The following is a 19,694-nucleotide window of genomic DNA, read 5'->3' as shown; positions in this document are numbered from 1 at the left end:
CTTCAACATACACTTATATGATGAACAAGGAAAAGTAACAACGGGCCGAAAACGAGGGGGCCAGCGAAATGCACCTGCCACATGGGGCCAAGTAAAGAACCTAGCTAATCAGGCTGAACAACTGTTGGAAAAAACAGGACAAGAGAAAACGGCAGAGAACTATATGATGGCATTAATAGCCTCCTTAAATGCCAATTCTGTACTTTTGTTAACGATAATTATTTTCAGTTTAACTACTGTCCCTACGGAAGGGGGACCGATAGTGACTGGGGGGGTTCATCTTAATATATGGGAGGTATTTGCAAAGACTTTAAACCAAAGTACCTTCTGCTTAACGGAGCAGAGGGCGGTGGGGGAGGTGCTAGAATTATGCCTGCAAATTGCTTAAAAACAAAAAGGGGGAGGTGTAGTGAAACATGCTGTGCTGGCAAACCACACACGTGTTTATTACATTTACTCCTGGCTTAAGGTAAAGCAATGCTCAGGTTATTGATTAAGCACAGGCTAGGCAATAGCGCACGTAGCCCCTCCAATAGCTCACGTAGCCCCTTCACCAATTATGATATATTGCACAAAGGGAGATGGCTATGGGTGAACCAATCAATATGTTACAAGTAACTGTGATCTCATGCTCTTTGTTCTAATTACTAATAAAAACCCAGCTCAAGAGAGCTCGGGACGCCTGCTTAACAAACCTCTTGACTCCGCGTCTCCTTGATCCCAACACTAATAATCATGCTTCAGGGCCTAAACGAAGCACTGTTCTTTTAACGCCGCATTTATGGTGAAATGCGTTGTGCGCAAGCCGTGAAGATGGGGACTCTAAGGGAATATTGTTGCCATTAGCTTAACCCCTATAGCCACCACAAACAGTTCGAGATGAGCACATTCTTCTACTCTCTGGTTCAAAGCAACATTTTACTACATATTCTACAGTAGTTGGTACACTGCAGGCAGCTCTACACAGCTGCATTACTTAGAGCAAAGACAAACACTGCTTTCACCCAAGAAAAACAGTGACAGATTGGAGTCTCTGCCTGCCCACTGGACTCCTGTTCAAGATTCCAGGGAGTGCTCCAAAACAGAAGAATATTTAAGCCTGTCTCCAGAATAGTCAGCGTCCTGGAATCTCAAAGCCACAACCCTGGCTAGAACTCGTTTTGCACAGACCCTTGCCAGTAGATTAGCAGGGAAGAGAATGGAAGATCATTATGAAGACAAAGTAAATGGGGCCCCAGTATTTACAAAACTTTCTTCACCAAACAATCCCAATCTGAACTGTGGATTCATAGGATGTGAATTCCAGTTACAGGGATGAATAATCTTAATACAAATTGCCACTCAGTTGTGTCAGTGCAGTTAGGGACATAGTTAACTTTGTTGCTGATCCAGCAACTTGACCTGCCTTGAGACAGCATTCAGTTCTCACAGCAGCACTCCCCAGCGAGTCAGACACAGCAGCCCTGGCGAGGGGGTAGGAATTTGTTTTGCCTCCCTCCTTCTTTCCAACAGAGTAAGATCAGAGGCACATGAAAGTTAGGCAGCAGAACCGCTCCACGTTATTACTGTCACAGTAAGCAATGGGCAGGGCAAATAGGTTAACTTCTTTTAAAGACTGCTTAGGCTCTATGCTAAGGGGCCTTCGCAGCTGATTCTCCTGCAAAGAGAAGAGCAAGACCTGCCCTACATAGCCTACATCACGGGGGAGAGGCTAACAGCAGCTGCCTAGATCGGTTACAGCGGCTTCGAAAGGCAGCATCCTCAAGACAGCCAGGGGAAGACAAAGGAAGGCACCCTAGATCCGTGGTTCTCAACCAGGGATCTGGGGCCTCCTGGAGGGCTGTGAGCAGGTTTCAGGGGGTCCGCCAAGCATGGCCGGCATTAGACTTGCCAGGGCCCAGGGCAGAGAGCCAAAGTCCTGCCGCACTGGACTGCAGCCTGGGGCTGAAGCCAAAACCTGAGCAACTTAGCTGTACGGTGCCCCCTGTGGTGTGGGGCCCCAGGCAATTGCTACCCCCTAATGTCAGCCCTGCAGAAAAACAGTTGTGTGGCACAGGTGGGCTGTGGAGTTCTTCATAGCAGGTTGGGGGGGCCTCCGAAAGAAAAAAAGGTTGAGACCCCCTGCCCTAGACGATGCACACTACTGATCTGCCACTACCCTAATTTAAGCCAGTCATTCTGTTACCTTTCTTCCTATGCATGGGAGATTTGTCAGAAGTCTGCCTTCTGCATAACGAAGGGCTGATACTAGATCAGGGGTAGGCAACCTATGGCACGTGTGCCGAAGGCGGCACGCAAACTGATTTTCAGTGGCACTCACACTGCCCGGATCCTGGCCACCGGTCCGGGGGGCTCTGTATTTTAATTTAATTTTAAATGAAGCGTCTTAAACATTTTTAAAAACTTATTTACTTTACATACAATAGTTTAGTTATATATTATAGACTTATAGAAAGAGACCTTCTAAAAACGTTCAAATGTATTACTGGCACGTGAAACCTTAAATTAGAGTGAATAAATGAAGACTCAGCACACCACTTCTGAAAGGTTGCCGACCCCTGTACTAGATCATACTAGCATACTAACTACCAAGTACGCTTACTGGTCCAATCTCTTTGTATTCTCTAACTTTTCCTGAGGAATTGACCAGCAAGACACTTACAGTAATCTCTACCACCATCCAGGCTAAAAGTACAGAAATAGAAGTCTCCAGTTTAGTCCATTTTAAGAAATTAATGGGGATATGACAACTCTTGTTGCCATTGTGAAATAAAATCCACATACACAAAGCTGCGTTTCATTACAATCGCTAGAGGTGTTGCAATTTGTGTTAGTTACACACACTGCTATTGTTGATAAAGCTGAATAGTTGAAACATGTCAAGTGTTACATTTGAATGAACTATGCAAGTTATGCCCCTTATCACTTGGTATTTTCACCACACTGAGGCAGAGCATAACCTTGTCCTCTCTCCAGGTCACTGTGGTGTCAGGCTATGTGACTGACTTGAGAAAAATGGTGGGGATCTACAGTGACTTTGCTCTCTAAGTCTTAAAATTATTCCACACAGAAGAGTGGGAGAATATTGAGGTATGTTGTTAGTGTCGGAGAGGGGACTGTTTGCACTGAAATCCCCTTCCCATCCCCGTCCATTCTTTCTCTATTTCCACACTAGATACCCAAAAGTGTGCAAATGCCAGAGTCAAAGGTTGCAGGTCCCCTTCTGTGCATGCAATGCAACAGTCTAGTTACAGGATTACATACCCTGTTATTTTCCTGCTAGCTTTACTACACATTTAGTATCTAAATATATTTCATTCTTTTATACTTGGTGTAATCTTAATGGAAGAGTAAGAGGTTTTTAGGGAGGTTTTTTTTGCTTGGTTGGTTGGTTGTTTTTAGAAAAACCCACACTTCTGAGGAGTTCAAAAGGACATTGTTAGCAGCTCCACATCAGCATTTTGGATTTATAGTCTTGCTTCACAGAAAGACAGTGGAGCTACCATCTGGAGTAAGTGCACCAGAACCAGTTTCATCAAGCAACAAAGTTAAAGCACAATCTCCATAGCTAATAGGAGCCAGGTTGCTGGGGGTTACATGCTGCGTTCCGTACTCTGAGAATCAAGAGGGAATGACACAGCTCTAGACGTGCGGATATTTACTCACCCTTTCTAAGTGGAATGCCAGGTTGTCCAAATTCACAGCAGCGTTTAGCATGAGACATTGGACATTCTGTTGCCTTTTCTCCGTTTTCCAACTCTGCTCTTTCCACTTTATCTCACTGCAGGGAATTTTGCCTTTAGTTGGGCATGAATTTGTGACCAATCATACAGCAAGGATCTCTGCGTTTACAGGTTTCTCTTACAAAGGGTAAGGGCTCACTGTTTTCCTTATTTAGGGTATTTTAAGATTTCCGCATGTGTTCTAGAACAGCCTGGTTCCAATGCTCCTGAAGAGCGGTAGCTTCTTACATTGAAGACTATCATCTCGCTACAGCAGGTGTCAGTTTTTTCCACCTCTAAGCGAACACACAAACTCTCTAATCTCAACTAAAGTAGTATCAAGCAATTTAAAAAATATTCCAACAAAGGCTCCAGCCCTTACACTGCTAGGCAGCAGACTCCTTACTGCTACAAAAGGGAGTTGTATAAGCCACCTACGGTATATTTACACAGTGCCTTCCAGAAGCGATGCACACCATTTCCCGCCCTGAAGATCTTACAGTCAAAGTTAAGAACCACCAGACACAGAACAGACCAGGAGAAAGAGGGGCCGTGTGGTTTCAAAGGAAGCAAGATAAGGCGTTTGGCCGAGGAGGGCAGGGAAGCCATTCCAAGCAAAGAAAGCATGAAGCCCAGAGTGGTCTGTCTGCTCAGACACCAAGCGCAGAGTAATTCTGGCCTGCTCAGACACAACCATCTCTTCTTATCCACTCCCCACTTATCCATCTACACGGCACACATACATCAGTGCTTGTGGCCAAACCTTTCTATCCTCCAGCTTTTTCAGAGGCAGAGTAAGGTTTCCTGGGGCCCTGAACCAGAGCAAGGGGGGAGCCTTTCCCACCCCTTCTGCCTGCAGCCCTGCCCCCATTCTGCCACGGAACAGGGTCAGGGTGTGGGGGCTTCTCCTACCCTGCCCATCCGGCAGCCAGGGCTCTGAGCTTCTGCCACCCAGTGGCAGATTTTTTCCGGGGGCCCCCAGCTGGCCGGGGCTCCGTTGGCCCAGTGGCTAATTTGCCACTGCTTAGGTGACGTGTCCACAAACCTCCTCCACCCCGCCACAAAGTGCAACTGTCCTGATCGCATTTCTGCATTCTACACGCTGAGGATGCCCATGGTCCCTCCCACCATTCCCCTGCATCGCAGGGAGCCGGGCGGAGGAGGCACAGCAAGCAGCTGAAGTTCCTGGCACTCCCTGAACCCCTGTAACCCGGTTCTCTCTGCTGCAGACAACAGCTCCAAGTAGGAAAAACCAAGAGCCAAGATCCACACAGATCAGAAAATGCCCCAATGGAGCTCAAACCCAGCCCGTCACTACCACTGCCCGGAAAAGACAGATCTGCAGCAAGACAGGGTTTCCCTCTGATTGCCACATGGAGATGGGACCGCCACACCGGTTCTAGCGACCACGCACCCCTTTCCTGGTGTGGACACTCAGAGCTCAGCTCCAACCACGCTGGGGGCGTTGCAGCGGTGCTCCAGGGAGCAACAGTTTCCCCCAGAATCCTCAGCACGGCACTTGTGCAGGGCTGTTTTGAAACCACAGATCAGTGATTCCCCACCCTGAGGAGAAGGGACAAGAGACCTTAGTGGTCCCTACTTACTCTCAAGTTAAGCCCATTAAGCCATGTCAGCCAACATAGAATCATAGATTATTAGGGTTGGAAGGGACCTCAGGAGATCATCTAGTCCAACCCCCTGCTCAAAGCAGGACCAATCCCCAAATCCCTAAATGGCCCCCTCAAGGATTGAACTCACAACCCTGGGTTTAGCAGGCCAAAGGACTCTGCCCAAGCTGGTTTGTGGATTTGAGCACGCTCAATGCAACCGAGGCAAAACAAGGCCCTGAAGAAAGGGAAGGAGGGGACCTACAATAGCCATAACGGTCAGGGAATCCTGGGTGTCTCAATCAGAGTTCGGACCAGGGCACAGAAAACAGACGGCTCCAGGGCACGAAAAGATGGTCTCATGGCCACAGACATAGGTGTGGTGTCCAGGCTTAAGCTGCTGGACTTCTCTGCCGCCTTGCACACAGCTGACCACACCTAGGTGAGGCAGCAGGAGCTGACTGTCCAGCACGACCAATTGCTCCTCTCCAGCAGAGCTCAGGGTGGGGTGAGGGGTAACTGCTCCTCCTCTCAGACAACCCTCCCCTGCTGGGTCCCTCCTCTTCATTACCTACATGAGATGCCGGGCAGAGACGCTGAGATGCCAGGGGCTCCACACTTCATTCTCAAACGGCGCAGCCACGGTCACTGCTAGCATGTCTCACGCCCGTGAGAGACCAGCTCGTGGAGGGAGAGCGGCCAGTCCAAGCCGAACTCAGGCAAGACTGAAGCAATGCTGATTAGAAAGGGGAAAGGAAGGCTTTGCACCTACTGACGGCCCATTTGTCAAAGTGTGGCCAAACCGATTTGACTCCTCACTAAGTCTGGATGACCGGGTGGCATCAGTTGCCAAAAACGCCTCCTTACACCTCCAGCTTGCTCGGAAGTGACGTCCCTTCCTGCTGGACGAGGACTTGGCCACAGCGACCCACAGATGGGTCACTTCCCGGGCAGGTTCCTGCAATTCACTGTCTCCGGGGCTGAACATGAAGGCGATGCCCGAGCTCTAGCAGCTGGGACAGAATGTGGCTGCTGCCTTCTCCATAACTCAGGCCACCGTGAGCACATCAAGTGCATCCTCAAATCCCTCCTCTGGCTCCCAGTCAGAAGCCAGTTTAAGGCCTGAGTCCTACTTTTCAAAGCAATTAGTGGGTGAGGCTCCAGCTACATCAAAGACCAAATTTTGATCTATGAACCACTGCAATAGCTGCACTTTACGGGATACTGCTGATCACAAAGCCCTGGACGAAGCCTGTGAGAGCCGGGAGAAAGCATTCCCTGTCCAGGGGATACGGCTATGGACCAGCCTTCCAGAGACCAGGCTAACAGAGTCTGACTGTCCTGATAACATATTGCAAGGCTTTCCTCTTGGAGAAGCCTTTTCACTGTGACTCACAATCTGAATGCTCCTTTTATTCCCATACCACTTGTTCCCCTTACCTCACCCCTGCCAAAAAAAAAAAAAAAGCGCCATTCTACCCACTCCAAGCAGAATTCGGTCCTGAAAGGGAGAAGGGCCAGAGACACGATGCAGGGACACCGCTACTGCTGTCATGTGGGAGCTGTAAGGCACTGTGGGAATAGGCAGCTAGAACGCGGAGCGTGCGAATGAGAAACAGGGTGGTGTGTTCAGTCTGTTTTTTCCTAAGCATAGCTGAAGCCCAGGTAAGTTTTTTCCAAAAAGAAAAACCAAAATCTGAATCCTAGAGGCAGGGAAGAGTCAGCAAGAGCGAGCACCCACCTCTTCAGTCACTGATGTACTCTGCTAGGGAGCAGAGATGGGACCCCCAAGTGTTATGAATTTATACCTGGGCTACAGAAATCTGCAGTCGCCAACCTGCATTTTTAAAGAGCTTGTAGGACCTGTTACAGCACGTGACACAGTCCCTGTTTCTCCAAGCCTCTTCTGAAAAAAAGCAAGAATTGATGCTGGAACATCAACTGATATTCACTCGTAACCGAATGACCTTGCTTTTGCTGGTTTGCAATCAGACACTTAGGGCAAGTCTACACTACAAAAATGTAAGTCGACCTAAGTTATGTTGACGTTCAACCATCACGGTAATTGAATCGGTTTTACGTGTCCACACTATGCTTCTTGTGGTTCTTGTCCTCACCAGGACACTTACACCAATTTAACTGCCAGCGTGGGGCATGGCAGGATGGTTTGTGAAAGACAGCAACAGTCGATGTAAGCAACAGTGTCTACACCGACACTGTCCATCCAACTACATCAACCTAAGCACTGTGACTCTCACGGAGGTGGAGTTGTTAAGTCAGTGTAGTGAACGAGTTATATTGGTCAGGGCTTTGGAGCTGTGCTCCGGCTCTGCTCCAGCTCTAGGCAAAAACCTGCAGCTTCACTGCTCCGGAGCTGCTCCACGCTCCAGCTCCGGGCTCCGCTCCAAAGCCCTGATATCGGTAGACACTTACAGAGTTAAGTCGACGTAAGCTAACTCTGTAGTGTAAACCAGACCTTAGCATTAACAGCCTCAGGGACCTAGAGTAACATACCAGTTCCTGCTGATTTAGTGATGAACAGTTCCTCTGAGGGCTTCCCATAGAGCCATCTACCAAGATGTGAACCCATCAGGCACAGCTTCTAGCTTACTGGAAAGAACATTGTTTTTAACCTAAATTGAGATGGGGTGTGTCTCACTCTCTAGCCAGGCCATTCTATTCTATCCTGAGACAGTCGTCTGGTGACCTTTCTTTAGAGACTGTCAATTCTATTTTGGGAATATGAACTTGCTTTTTTTATACTAAACAAATCCAATTTCTATGAAAAGTGAACAGAAGGGAAAGGCAGATCTATCCTGTGTGTTAAGTTTCAAAGAGATGGGGCCTGCGTTTAACTCAGAGTTAGAAAGGACGTTATTTTCCGTTTTGGATATGGTACTTTAAGATGTTGCTTTAAACTTGTGCTCTTCAAGGCACCGGAACACAAACAAGTATTTTCTACAGGTAAGCACCATATTTAAGTTAAGTTACAACTGCACACAAGAGCCTCTGTTGAGTGTGGTTATTTGTATTCATAGACTTTAAAGCCAGAAGGAACCACTAGATCACCAAGTCTGACCTGCTGCATATGACAGGCTGGTACATTTCGCCCACTTACCCCAGGATTAAGCCCAATAACTTGCATGATGAATGCACATTTTCCAGGCTGCTGAGGAACCAGGAAAGGAAATTCTGAGCCTCATCAAGGACAGGCAAGAGGATGGGCCAGAAGGTACATTTGGCCCATGAAGATTAACACAAGAGCAACATTCAGCAGCACTGAACTAAAACATCCATGTCACCTGCTGCCCTCCCCGTACGCCAACCAGCCGTAGCCACACATTAAGTTGGCCCAACATCGGTAAACCACTGTATTTCTCCCACGTCACTGCTTCCCAAATACCACTGAAACAAGGGTTATAGTGCAGAGAGTACATTGCTAGTGCCGCCTTCTGGGGGAGAGAGCAGGAGTCGGGCAATAGAATTATTAAGCAATGAATCCCCTCCCCCCCGGGAGCCTCCAGCTAGCACATCACTAAGGTACTGCACGAAGGCGCAAGCCCCACCGCGCTGTACACAGTAGTACAGAGGGGACATTCAGGCTGGGGAAGGCTGGTAGGTCTATGCTACACAGATCCACCAGCCAAGCAGGGCCGGCTTTAGGAAGTGTGGGGCCCAATTCGAACAGTTTCGACAAGGCCCCGGCAGGGATGACTAAAAAAAACAAACAAACAAAACATGTGGGGCTTGTACTCACTGGGCGGTGCTCTGAGTCTTCAGCGGCACTTCGGCGGTGGGTCCTTCACTCACTCCAGGTCTTCAGTGGCACTGAAGGACCCGCCACCAAAGTGCCGCCGAAGACCTGGAGCGAGCAAAGTACCTGCTGTCGAAGTGCCGCTGAAGACCCGAAGTGCCGCCAGGTGAGTAAAAATTAAAAAGGCACCTCTAGCCAGGGAAGGGATTCTCACTGGGCGCGGGGCCCTCTTAGGCGCGGGGCCCGATTCGGGGGAATTGGTGGAATAGGCCTAAAGCCGACACTGCAGCCAAGTACTCCTGAGTGTGCAATGGCCATGAAATCTCCAGAAGCCCCATAGCTGAGATAGCAACTTTACAGCCTGGGGAATAGACATTATGTTGCTACCATCCCTAAAAAATTCCCTTTAAATAGAGCAGGTTTCGATCCAACGTGCTAGTGTGGAATTAGGAAGCACTATCACAACGTTGCACCAAATCCCTGCGCAATACAGTACCGCACCAGCGTAGTACATGTTCCTTCCCATACACCTCGTCTCACCCAGAGCCCTGCTCTTAAATCCCAGCGTGACGGGTTTGGGGCAGCTCTGTAAGCATTCAGGAATACGGTATGCTGGCTGGTGGTCGGGGTGTTCTGGTGTGAACAGACTAGTTCACACAACAGGAGTTTGTGTGGGAAAAACAGGAAAGAGGGGGAAAGAACGGCTCAAGAGAGCCACCTCTCAGCAAACCCTCGACAGTTATTCAGGGACACTGCCAGCAGTGGCACCCCACACCCCAGCAGGGACTCCAATCCAGTCCCGCTTGTCCCCCTTGCTCCTTCTGCAGGGATCCCAGGCCGCCCTCGGCTGGGAGCCTCTCCCCCCACCGACCCACCCAGCTGGTGCTGCCAGGAGTCAGGCTCCTAGCACAGTAGGTCACACCACCACTCGCTGGGCCAGAGCTCAGCATCCCCCGCGGGGCTGAGGGGTGGCCAAGTCAGAGGTTGGTAGTGTTGCAACGCTGCAGCCTAAGTGACGCGCCAGGTTGTTCCAGCAGCAGCTGTAATGGATTCATAAGGGATCACTGTCTACACGAGGTTGGGCCATGGCCCCTCTGGCTCCACAGCCTATGGACTGTTCCCAAAGCCGCTGGGGGGAAAGGTTAGAAATCATAGAATCATAGAATCTCAGGGTTGGAAGGGACCTCAGGAGGTATCTAGTCCAACCCCCTGCTCAAAGCAGGACCAAACCCAACTAAATCATCCCAGCCAGGGCTTTGTCAAGCCTGACCTTAAAAACCTCTAAGGAAGGAGATTCCACTACCTCCCTAGGTAACCCATTCCAGTTCTTCACCACCCTACTAGTGAAAAAGTTTTTCCTAATATCCAACCTAAACCTCCCCCTCTGCAACTTGAGACCATTACTCCTTGTTCTGTCATCTTCTACCACTGAGAACAGTCTAGATCCATCCTCTTTGGAACCCCCTTTCAGGTAGTTGAAAGCAGCTATCAAATCCCCCCTCATTCTTCTCTTCTGCAGACTAAACAATCCCAGTTCCCTCAGCCTCTCCTCATAAGTCATGTGCTCCAGCCCCCTAATCATTTTTGTTGCCCTCCGCTGGACTCTCTCCAATTTATCCACATCCTTCTTGTAGTGTGGGGCCCAAAACTGGACACAGTACTCCAAATGAGGCCTCACCAGTGCTGAGTAGAGGGGGATGATCACATCCCTTGATCTGCTGGAAATGCCCCTACTTATACAACCCAAAATGCCATTAGCCTTCTTGGCAACAAGGGCACACTGTTGACTCATATTCAGCTTTTCGTCCACCGTAACCCCTAGGTCCTTTTCTGCAGAACTGCTGCCCAGCCATTCGGTCCCTAGTCTGTAGCAGTGCATGGGATTCTTCCGTCCTAAGTGCAGGACTCTGCACTTGTCCTTGTTGAACCTCATCATATTTCTTTTGGCCCAATCCTCTAATTTGTCTAGGTCCCTCTGTATCCTATCCCTACCCTCCAGTGTATCAACCACTCCTCCCAGTTTAGTGTCATCTGCAAACTTGCTAAGGGTGCAGTCCACACCATCCTCCAGATCGTTAATGAAGATATTGAACAAAACCGGCCCCAGCACCGACCCTTGGGGCACTCCACTTGATACCGGCTGCCATCTAGACATGGAACCATTGATCACTACCCGTTGAGCCCGACCATCTAGCCAGTTTTCTATCCACCTTACCGTCCATTCATCCAGCCCAGACTTCTTTAACTTGCTGGCAAGAATACTGTGGGAGACTGTATCAAAAGCTTTGCTAAAATCCAGAAATAGTACATCCACTGCTTTCCCCTCATCCACAGAGCCGGTTATCTCGTCATAGAAGGCAATTAGGTTAGTCAGGCATGACTTGCCCTTGGTGAATCCATGCTGACTGTTCCTGATCACTTTCCCCTCCTTTAAGTGGTTCAGGATTGATTCCTTGAGGACCTGTTCCATGATTTTTCCAGGGACTGAGGTGAGACTGACTGGCCTGTAGTTCAGCCTGAGCCTAACGGACAAGCCCCACGTGCAGCAGGAGTAACGCCGCTTTGTTCAGGCCAGGTGGTTTGCAGGCCATCGGCTGTCACATTAACCGGGTGGCCACTGAACCTTAGCAGCCCCCGTGGACCGTGAGCTCGAGCCCTACACATGACAGGTTTCAATGAACATGTGCCAGGCGCATTAGCTGTTCTCTGCCTGCTGGGGCTTCCGTGGGCAGCTCTGCCCTGGCGTAAGAGAAAATGTTTTAACATGCTCTAAAACCCACCTGCAGACACCAATTTTACTTTGGATAGAACTGCCAAGGAAACTAGCACGAATGAAGTACAGAGGATACGAGAGACTCTAGTAAGAGGGCAGCGATACTCAGACCTCAGTGCTTCAGGAGCCAAATTAGCGACATTACCCAAAAGTCACCGTCGTGTGAATCCATTGTTTTATTTACTATCTAGTCATATTGAAACAGCGACACGGGAAATATTTAGAGTCAGTCTCTCTCATATATATATTTTCTCTCACAGCAAAAGGACTGACCAAGTATTATTATTTTACCACCTACAATTGGTTACTAACATAGTAGAAGTATCCTCACTGGTTAATACTGAAATCACACAGCGTTTTAATAGCATGCGCTGCGAAGAGCCGCAGGAGACACACGAAAGAACCACTTGCAGCTCCCAAGCCTCAGCCGGAGTATCTCTTATTAGGGTCAGGGAAGCACGAGTCAGGCTCCTCTGCCTTACTCCTGAACAATGGGGCTACGCGTGAGCAAAGGACGGCAAGGGAGGGAGGACATGAAGGGTGTTGGATGGGATGAAGGGTTGGGGGGTGGGGGAAGAGAAGGCTCAGCCTCTCTGCCACCTTTGACCCTTCGGGCCGTGCTGCTGAGGGGCCCCCGCGGCGCTAGATGACGATTCTTATTGTGTTGAGGTTCATCCAAACACGAGGCCTTTGAAAACCCGATGTGAGGACGAGAACTTGGAAGAACTCTCTTTCCAAGAACGTAGACTTTCTCTGATCCCTCAACAATTAAGGGATTGCCCTCAAAGGGGCCTTTGCTCTCTGGGAGCTGACAGAGCAGCATCGCGGGGTGGGGTGGGCACCTTCCTCTGCAGTGGCGTACTTGGAGGGGAAGGTAAATGGAGTCCTCTGTGCCCTCCCTGTCACCCAACAACGCCTCCTCACAGCTGCTCCACCAGGCCCAGGGTGGGGGCTTAGGGTCTTTCCATCTCCTCTACTAATCGCTGATGAGAGGAAGGAACCCAGGACTCCCCACCTGCCCCAGGTTGTCTCCAGCACTAGCCTGACTCCTCTTCCCCTGATGCTGCTGGTTCTAGAGCAAGAAGGGAGGTCACAGCAGCGCAGGGAAATGGGGGGAGGAAAGAAAGGGGTCAGAGCTGTGCAATGCCGGATGCCAGGAGTTGAGCTGTGCCCCCCAAACCTCTCCCCACCCCCATGACCCCTCCTCCATTTGTCCCCGCTTCAAACTATGCCCCCCACTGGCAGCCGTCCCTGCACCCTCTGCCCAGGTCCTCCACCCGTGGGACGGAGAGAGAACCTGCATGTTCTGGAGAGCCAGAGAGATGGGAAATAAGAAGATGCAGGGCAGTCAAGGGGCTAATAGGCATCCAGTGTCTTCTGTGCCAATCGATCACTGCCAAGGAGCAGGAGAGCCGGGCTGTTGGGCCACCTGAGTGCTGAGAAATTATTTAACCAAAACACAAGTTAACTGCCCAAAAACTTCACCAACAAAATGTTATGGTTGTTCAGTGGTGATGTTCTGGAAGGGCATAAGACAAGTTCAGCTACACTCAAATCTCTGAAAACCCAGAAGCAAGGTGCTAAGGTACACACCACTCCTGCAATATAACCTTAACTCTGGGGCATTGCTCAAAGAGGGCAATGTGCCAAAGCGACACTGGCACTCTGTCCTTCCAGATGCTACCGAACTCTCTGGGGACAGGGCACACGAACACTGTAAAGGCAAAACTCGGTTCAGGTCCGGCAGAGCAAACAGGCATTACCTACCCCCGGCTACTCTCAAACGCTGCACAAATCACACAAACCACCACCACCCCCCAACATGCTACGTGTTAACACGTCTTCACCCTTGCTTTGAGGGTTCATTCTGTGACATTATGTTACCTTCACTTACCCCTCACTAAGCCCTGGAGACCAGAGTTACATGCGTGACCAGACTGCTGACAATCCCCATGACAAGACAACCCTGTGCACCTCAGACAACTTACAGAACTCAGCATATTTGAGCCATCAAGGTACATGTGCGCCTCATTTCATACCGAGATCTCTTCCAATCTGCTCCAACTAATCCCTTCACCATTCAATATAGCTACGCAACAGTGAATGCAGCTGGAGTGCATGCAGATAAATGCTGGCATTCAAACCAGCGGAGCACAAATGTCTTTGTCTATTTTCGGCACCCCCCTTCTTGAAACATTCCCAAAGGCTACCACAAGCTCCAGGGGGCAGAGGTCAGGTGACACTGCAGGAGTGGCATGTACCTTACCCGTGTATTTCTTCGTTTTCAGAGATCTGCGTGTGGCTGAACTCTATGTCCTGGAAAAGCACAAGACATCACCACCAGGCAACCCACCTCTGCATTAAAGTTTTTGAGCTGTTAATTGAGAGTGGCCTGACACCAGGCTATCTGCCCTCAGCTAACCAAGCCTGACAGGTGTACATACAGGCACCCTTTTCCCAGATATTGACAGAAGCATTTGTACACAAAAAACTCATTTGTGAGCCAGTCAACAAATGCAAATACAGTCATCACTGCTTACACAACAGCCTAGCTTCTCACATGTCAATGAGAGCAGATGCATCAGGATACTGACAACAGATGCCTGTCTAAATATTTGGGATGGGCATGTGGGAGAGATGACCTGTCATTCATTAAATAAAGACAAACAGCACAAAGGGAAGTTAGAAACTCATGAGTCGCCCTAACATAAGATAGCTTCCCTTACTCTTCTCTTTCAAGTAGGCTGCATCACTAGTCTACTTGAAACAAAGGATATTCAAGAACAGCCTTTGCTCTGCATTTCTGATAAGACTATTTGGCAGATTTAAAAACTTATCTCACCTACGGCATTTAACTCTGGTGTGGGCTAAAGCCGCCATTTGCAGATCTGGAAGTTTCTGGAGAACTGTTGTGTTTTGCTTTTATAGGCTAATTAAACTATTTTTCAAATGAATCTTTTATGAATACAGCCATCGGAAAGTTACCTAGAACACAGGTTGGTATATACTAACTGCTCTGTGGTCAGTCATAGAAGTACTAACACATACATCACACAGCAGCTGTTCCCGACATTTGTTAGAGGGAAGAGAGCTTCATTGTTACAAAATTAAGTGAAAAAAAGTTTAACCTATCACATAATCCTGGTTGTCAGTCACAGAACTGGCATTGATTATGAGCATAACTCACCAAAGAAGGTCTGATTTTTATTACTGAAGTCATAAGACACCTCAATGTACACTATAGTTAAGTTTGGGTTTAAACCAAGATACAAGACCCTAATTTAAACACTTTGTTTTGTCACTTTTCCATTACTTCACTATAATAGTCTTTGATAAAATTAAGTTCCAGCCAAAATAAACTAGACTTTATAATGTAGTCCTACTTTGGAGGGTACAGAGAGGTAATCATGTATTAGCATGTGAAATTAGACAGTCTCTGACCATAACACCAGAGACACTTTAATGTCTGGATTTGGCAGTATTTCATGTTCACCGATACCTGTCAACTGAGCAGCTTGCATAGCTGGTTGGCACATATTTCAGTCCCATAACTAGCATTCTGCTCTGGGGTGCAGTGCAAACTGCAGCTGTTATTTTATAGAGTGCTGTGGGGGCTCTATGAAACCCAATCCATCACAAGCAGGCAAATGTTGTAATACAATCATTTCCTTTGCCACTGGCAGTTCACATGAAAATGGTCTTGGGAAAGGGACAAGAGACACAGACATTTCTCTTTAGCGCATTTTAAAAATCAATAATATTGTGCTTGGCGTTTAAGAGCCACAAAAGCTAGCTTATGTCAACAGATCAATGATTGCCGCTAATCAGGAAGAGTTTTGACCATAATGAATATTTTATTTTTTTATTTTTTGTTTAAGCGACACTACTGTACTGAGGAAAACTCGGGACGATGTGTGCTTCTTTTGCCTTGTTTTGGTTTTGGGGTTTTTTGGGGGGGGGGGTTGTTTCTTTGTTTTGTTAAAGGTTTCTCTCCCCTATTATGTTAAGATCCAAACAAATATCAGGGAGAAAAGTAACTAAGGTGCTGATTCTGCAAACATCTAAGCACCTGTGCAGCTTTACTGGCACCAGTAATCATTCTAAAATTAGGTTTAATCTATACAGCTGTATGCAACAGTGTTACCATTTGCTGGACCTCTGGCAGCTGCTATGAACAATAACTCCATTCAATTAATCCTTTAGGGATTGACAGACAGGGAGGATAGGGTTGAGGGAAGAAACCAGAAATGCAGCCATCTTTAACAGTTAGAACTGCTGTATCTCAACTCCTGCAAAGCAAAGGAGTTGTTACTTTAGAGCACAGGTCAACAGAGCAAGAGAGCCACTCGAATGGGGGTTCTCAAACTGGGGGTCGGGACCCCTCAGGGGATCGTGAGGTTATTACATGGGGGGTCGTGAGCTGTCAGCCTCCACCTCAAACCCCGCTTTGCCTCCAGCATTTATAATGGCGCTAAATATATTTAAAAGTGTTTTTAATGTATAAGAAGGGGTCGCACTCTGAGGCTTGCTATGTGAAAGGGGTCAGCAGTACAACCGTTTGAGAACCACTGCACTAGAAGGTCCTATACAGGTAAGCTCAGCAAGCAAAACCATTTAACAGGGTGGCGGTCACCCCCACAAACATTCTGAATTCCAGAACAAGTTTACATTTCTGAAGTGAAACTGGGAACACAGAAATTAGCAAGGAAAGCGTCAGGGGAAGGGAGTTCCTCTGGATTTTTGTGTGATGTCCAAGCATCCCATCAGCTAGCTATTTGATGCAGTCATCAGACCCAGTGCCCCACCCCATTCTGAAACCAAGGACAGTAAAGCAACATAAAGCTAATGAAGAATGTGTACACTTCTAGAAACTTTGTTCTAGTCATTTCACTCTTTATAAAAAGGAGAACCTTGTCTTATAAGTTTTGATGAAAGAACAAAGAGAATCTGAGTACAGCCATCCAAGGCTAAATATAGAGCAGTGAATTAAATAATCACTGCTGTGATCTTTTAATCTAGACAAAGAATAAGCAATCCATCTTCCACAAAAGCAGAACTCCTTCAGAAGAGTTCGGTTACAACCAGGCAACATCCTCAAATTGTTTAAACAAATCATGCTTGGTAAGATTAGCAAATTGTGATAAGAGCAGTAAGTTACTTTCTAGCATATTTGTTTTAAAGAAGTCATTCCGCCCATTACAGCATGTTTGGAAGCATTCCAGTCGATCTGGAATCAGAGATCTACCATATATACACAATTGTACATTAACACTCATGGATGAATAAACAGTTGCAGAACATTACACTTAAATGATCATGCTTCTATCCATTAACATCCAAGAAATATTGTCCTAGACTGCGGACCTACCAACAGGTCCCCTTTGAACAAGGCCTCTCTTCTTAAATATTGACAATTTCTATAAATTAAGATCTGCAGTATGTATACACATGTTGATCTCTGAAGCTATGTCCTAGCCACATCCACATTCCAGCTGTCGTCTTTAAAATTAATTAATGTAATTCTGTCAGTCTGAAGGTTTTCTTTTTGGACTACCTTTAACTAGACTCATCTGCAAGTTCACAAGTATTACTGGTTGAACAATATATCTGAATTCTCTAGAAAATGTTTCATCTGAGATATCTATTATATTTTATAGTCCATCTGCAGAAGAGACCAAAAACAGGAAGCATAGCTTTGGTTGTGCACATACATTCCACTGGGATTTTGTAACATGTAATAATAGTCTCAGAGGTTATAATTCAATGGCATTTTCTCAGAGCTATAACAATAGCTCTTTAGAAAAATCAAATCAGTGATGTCCCCTATAAAGTAAGGAAAGTACCATAAAGCAAGCAGATATACTTCCCTACATGAGGGAATGGTTAATATTGAACCAAGATTGGGGGGTTGCTTATTTTGTTTGTTTTTTCGCATACATATGGAAGTCTCAATACAGCTCCCCCACTCCTGTCTTTCGATAACCCCCCCCCCCCCAACACACACACACACACCTCCGCCCCAGACAAGAGTTACATTTCAGTTAAAACATCAAGTGCATCAAGATCCAATACCACCTCAGGTTAGACATTCACTGCTAGAGCTAAATGCTTGCAAATTCTTAAGAGGAGGAAATGTGACCCAGCACCTCCGGGAAGAAGTCCACTCCTCACAGCTCTGCCCTACACCAAACCACCAACGTGCACAATCATTGTTCAGTGGATCTCTGGTCACACTTCCTTTCTGATCCCAAATTAGAGATGTACAAAAATAAACCAAAACAGTCCCCTGACTATTTCCCCTTAGTCCAACAAGGTCTGTTGGACCAGAACATTTCCCTGGCCCAGTGACTGGTCTGCCTTTGGGCTACTACTCTGCATAAATAAGTTAGAAGGAAAACTGCAATGAATTCACTGTTTCCTACTATCACATGCCATTCACAGCAGCAGCCTCCTTTCCCCACAGGGAGGGGCTGATCTTGCCATTTTTCCACAGGTTTAACCTGAGAGTTTTCAGCCCAGACCATTTGCAGAATGGCTTCCTAGGGCGCGATCGCGCCTCACAGCGGAGCTTCACGCCGGCACCCGGGGAAGGCTGTTGCTGCAGGCACCTCCCGGCCGCAGACTGGCGGAGGCGGCGCCCGGCGGGCACGGTGAGAGGCGCTGCCCCGGTGGAGTCCAAGGCGAAGGGTGCAGCGCGCCCCGCTCCTCCCTGCCAGCTTTGGGAACGGGGCAGCGACAAGAAGAGACGTCCCCTCGGGAGCCGGGGAGCCGGGCGAGGCGCAGCCGGGCGCTACTTGCAAACGCGGAGGGACGCGTCTCCCCCCCGAGCTCCGGGCAGGGGCGGGACTTCGCACCCAGCCGGGTTTGTGTTTAGCGACTTCGCTCCCGGCCAGGGCCCGAGGGCGGCGCGGAGTCACCCCAGGGCCCCCGGCCAGGGCGCGTCTCTCCCCGGGGCGGTGCAGGGGGGCCCGGGGCCGCCCCACGCCAGCGGGACACGGTCCCAGGGCGGGTTCCCGGCTCCGGGGCCGCCGCCAGCTTCCCCCAGCCCCGCAGCCGGGCAGCGCCCGCAGACCCCGGCCGCCCGCCACTCACGCTCCGTGCGCTCCGGCCGCCCCGCGTCCAGCGCCCGGCACCGCGCTGCTGGCTCCGGCCGGCCGGCGGGGGGGCTGGGCCGGGCCGCCTGCGCGTCAAGCCAGCCGCGGGCGGGGCCACCGAGTCACTCGGGGCCGGGCGGGGCGGGACCGAGCCAGCCGGGAGCCTCCCTGGCCAGGCCGGGGCTGGGATCCCGGCTCCCCCCGAGCCGGCCTCCAGCGGGTCAGGCTGGGAGCCAGGCACCCAGGCTTGTGCGCACAGCTGGCAAAGGCGCAGGTGAGAAGCCGCCTGGAGAGAAACTCACTCCCCGGGTGGCGCCCCTGGTTCGCCCGGCGAGCTCGGCCCCCTGCGCAGCTCCAGCCTCACGCGGAGCTTTCGGCCTCTGTAAAGAATCGGGGGGTTCTGGTCTGTGTTAATTAATAGAGTAAATTAAAACAGCTCCGCGGCAACACTGGAGCAAGATACGTTTGACTTTTATAATCAGCCGGCATGTCCCATGCTTGTAGTTTAACTTTTTCCCATCATCAGTAAATTAAACTTATAGAAACCCTACAGTTACTTGCCAAATTATAACAATGGAGAGGAGCCTGGTGGCACCTTCGAGACTAACAGGTTTAATTGGGCATAAGCTTTCCTGGGTGAAAAAACCCCACTTCTTCAGCTGCAGGGAGTGAAAATGACAGAGGCAGGCATTGTCATACTGACCCCTGCAGAGAAGGGAGTTACCTTACAAGTAGCGAACCAGG

The 19,694-nt window shown here is 48.9% G+C and overlaps 1 protein-coding gene across 2 annotated transcripts in view; it reads right to left on the bottom strand.

The window, feature by feature from the left end:
* Positions 1-19,067, bottom strand: part of PLS3 (plastin 3) — an 88,661-nt gene extending 69,594 nt beyond the window's left edge. The window contains exon 1 of one of the 2 annotated variants that reach the window (XM_045029947.1): positions 18,949-19,067. The gene's annotated coding sequence lies outside the window, so the exon portion shown is untranslated. Of the gene's footprint in view, positions 1-18,356; positions 18,482-18,948 lie in introns of those variants that run through there. The other variant, XM_045029948.1, reaches the window with a different exon arrangement.
* Between the last annotated feature and the right edge of the window lie 627 nt (positions 19,068-19,694).

The sequence above is a fragment of the Mauremys mutica genome, chromosome 9 (genome assembly GCF_020497125.1).
Source record: "Mauremys mutica isolate MM-2020 ecotype Southern chromosome 9, ASM2049712v1, whole genome shotgun sequence".
NCBI lineage: Eukaryota > Metazoa > Chordata > Testudines > Geoemydidae > Mauremys > Mauremys mutica.
This window is presented reverse-complemented; position numbering and strand designations above follow the sequence as displayed.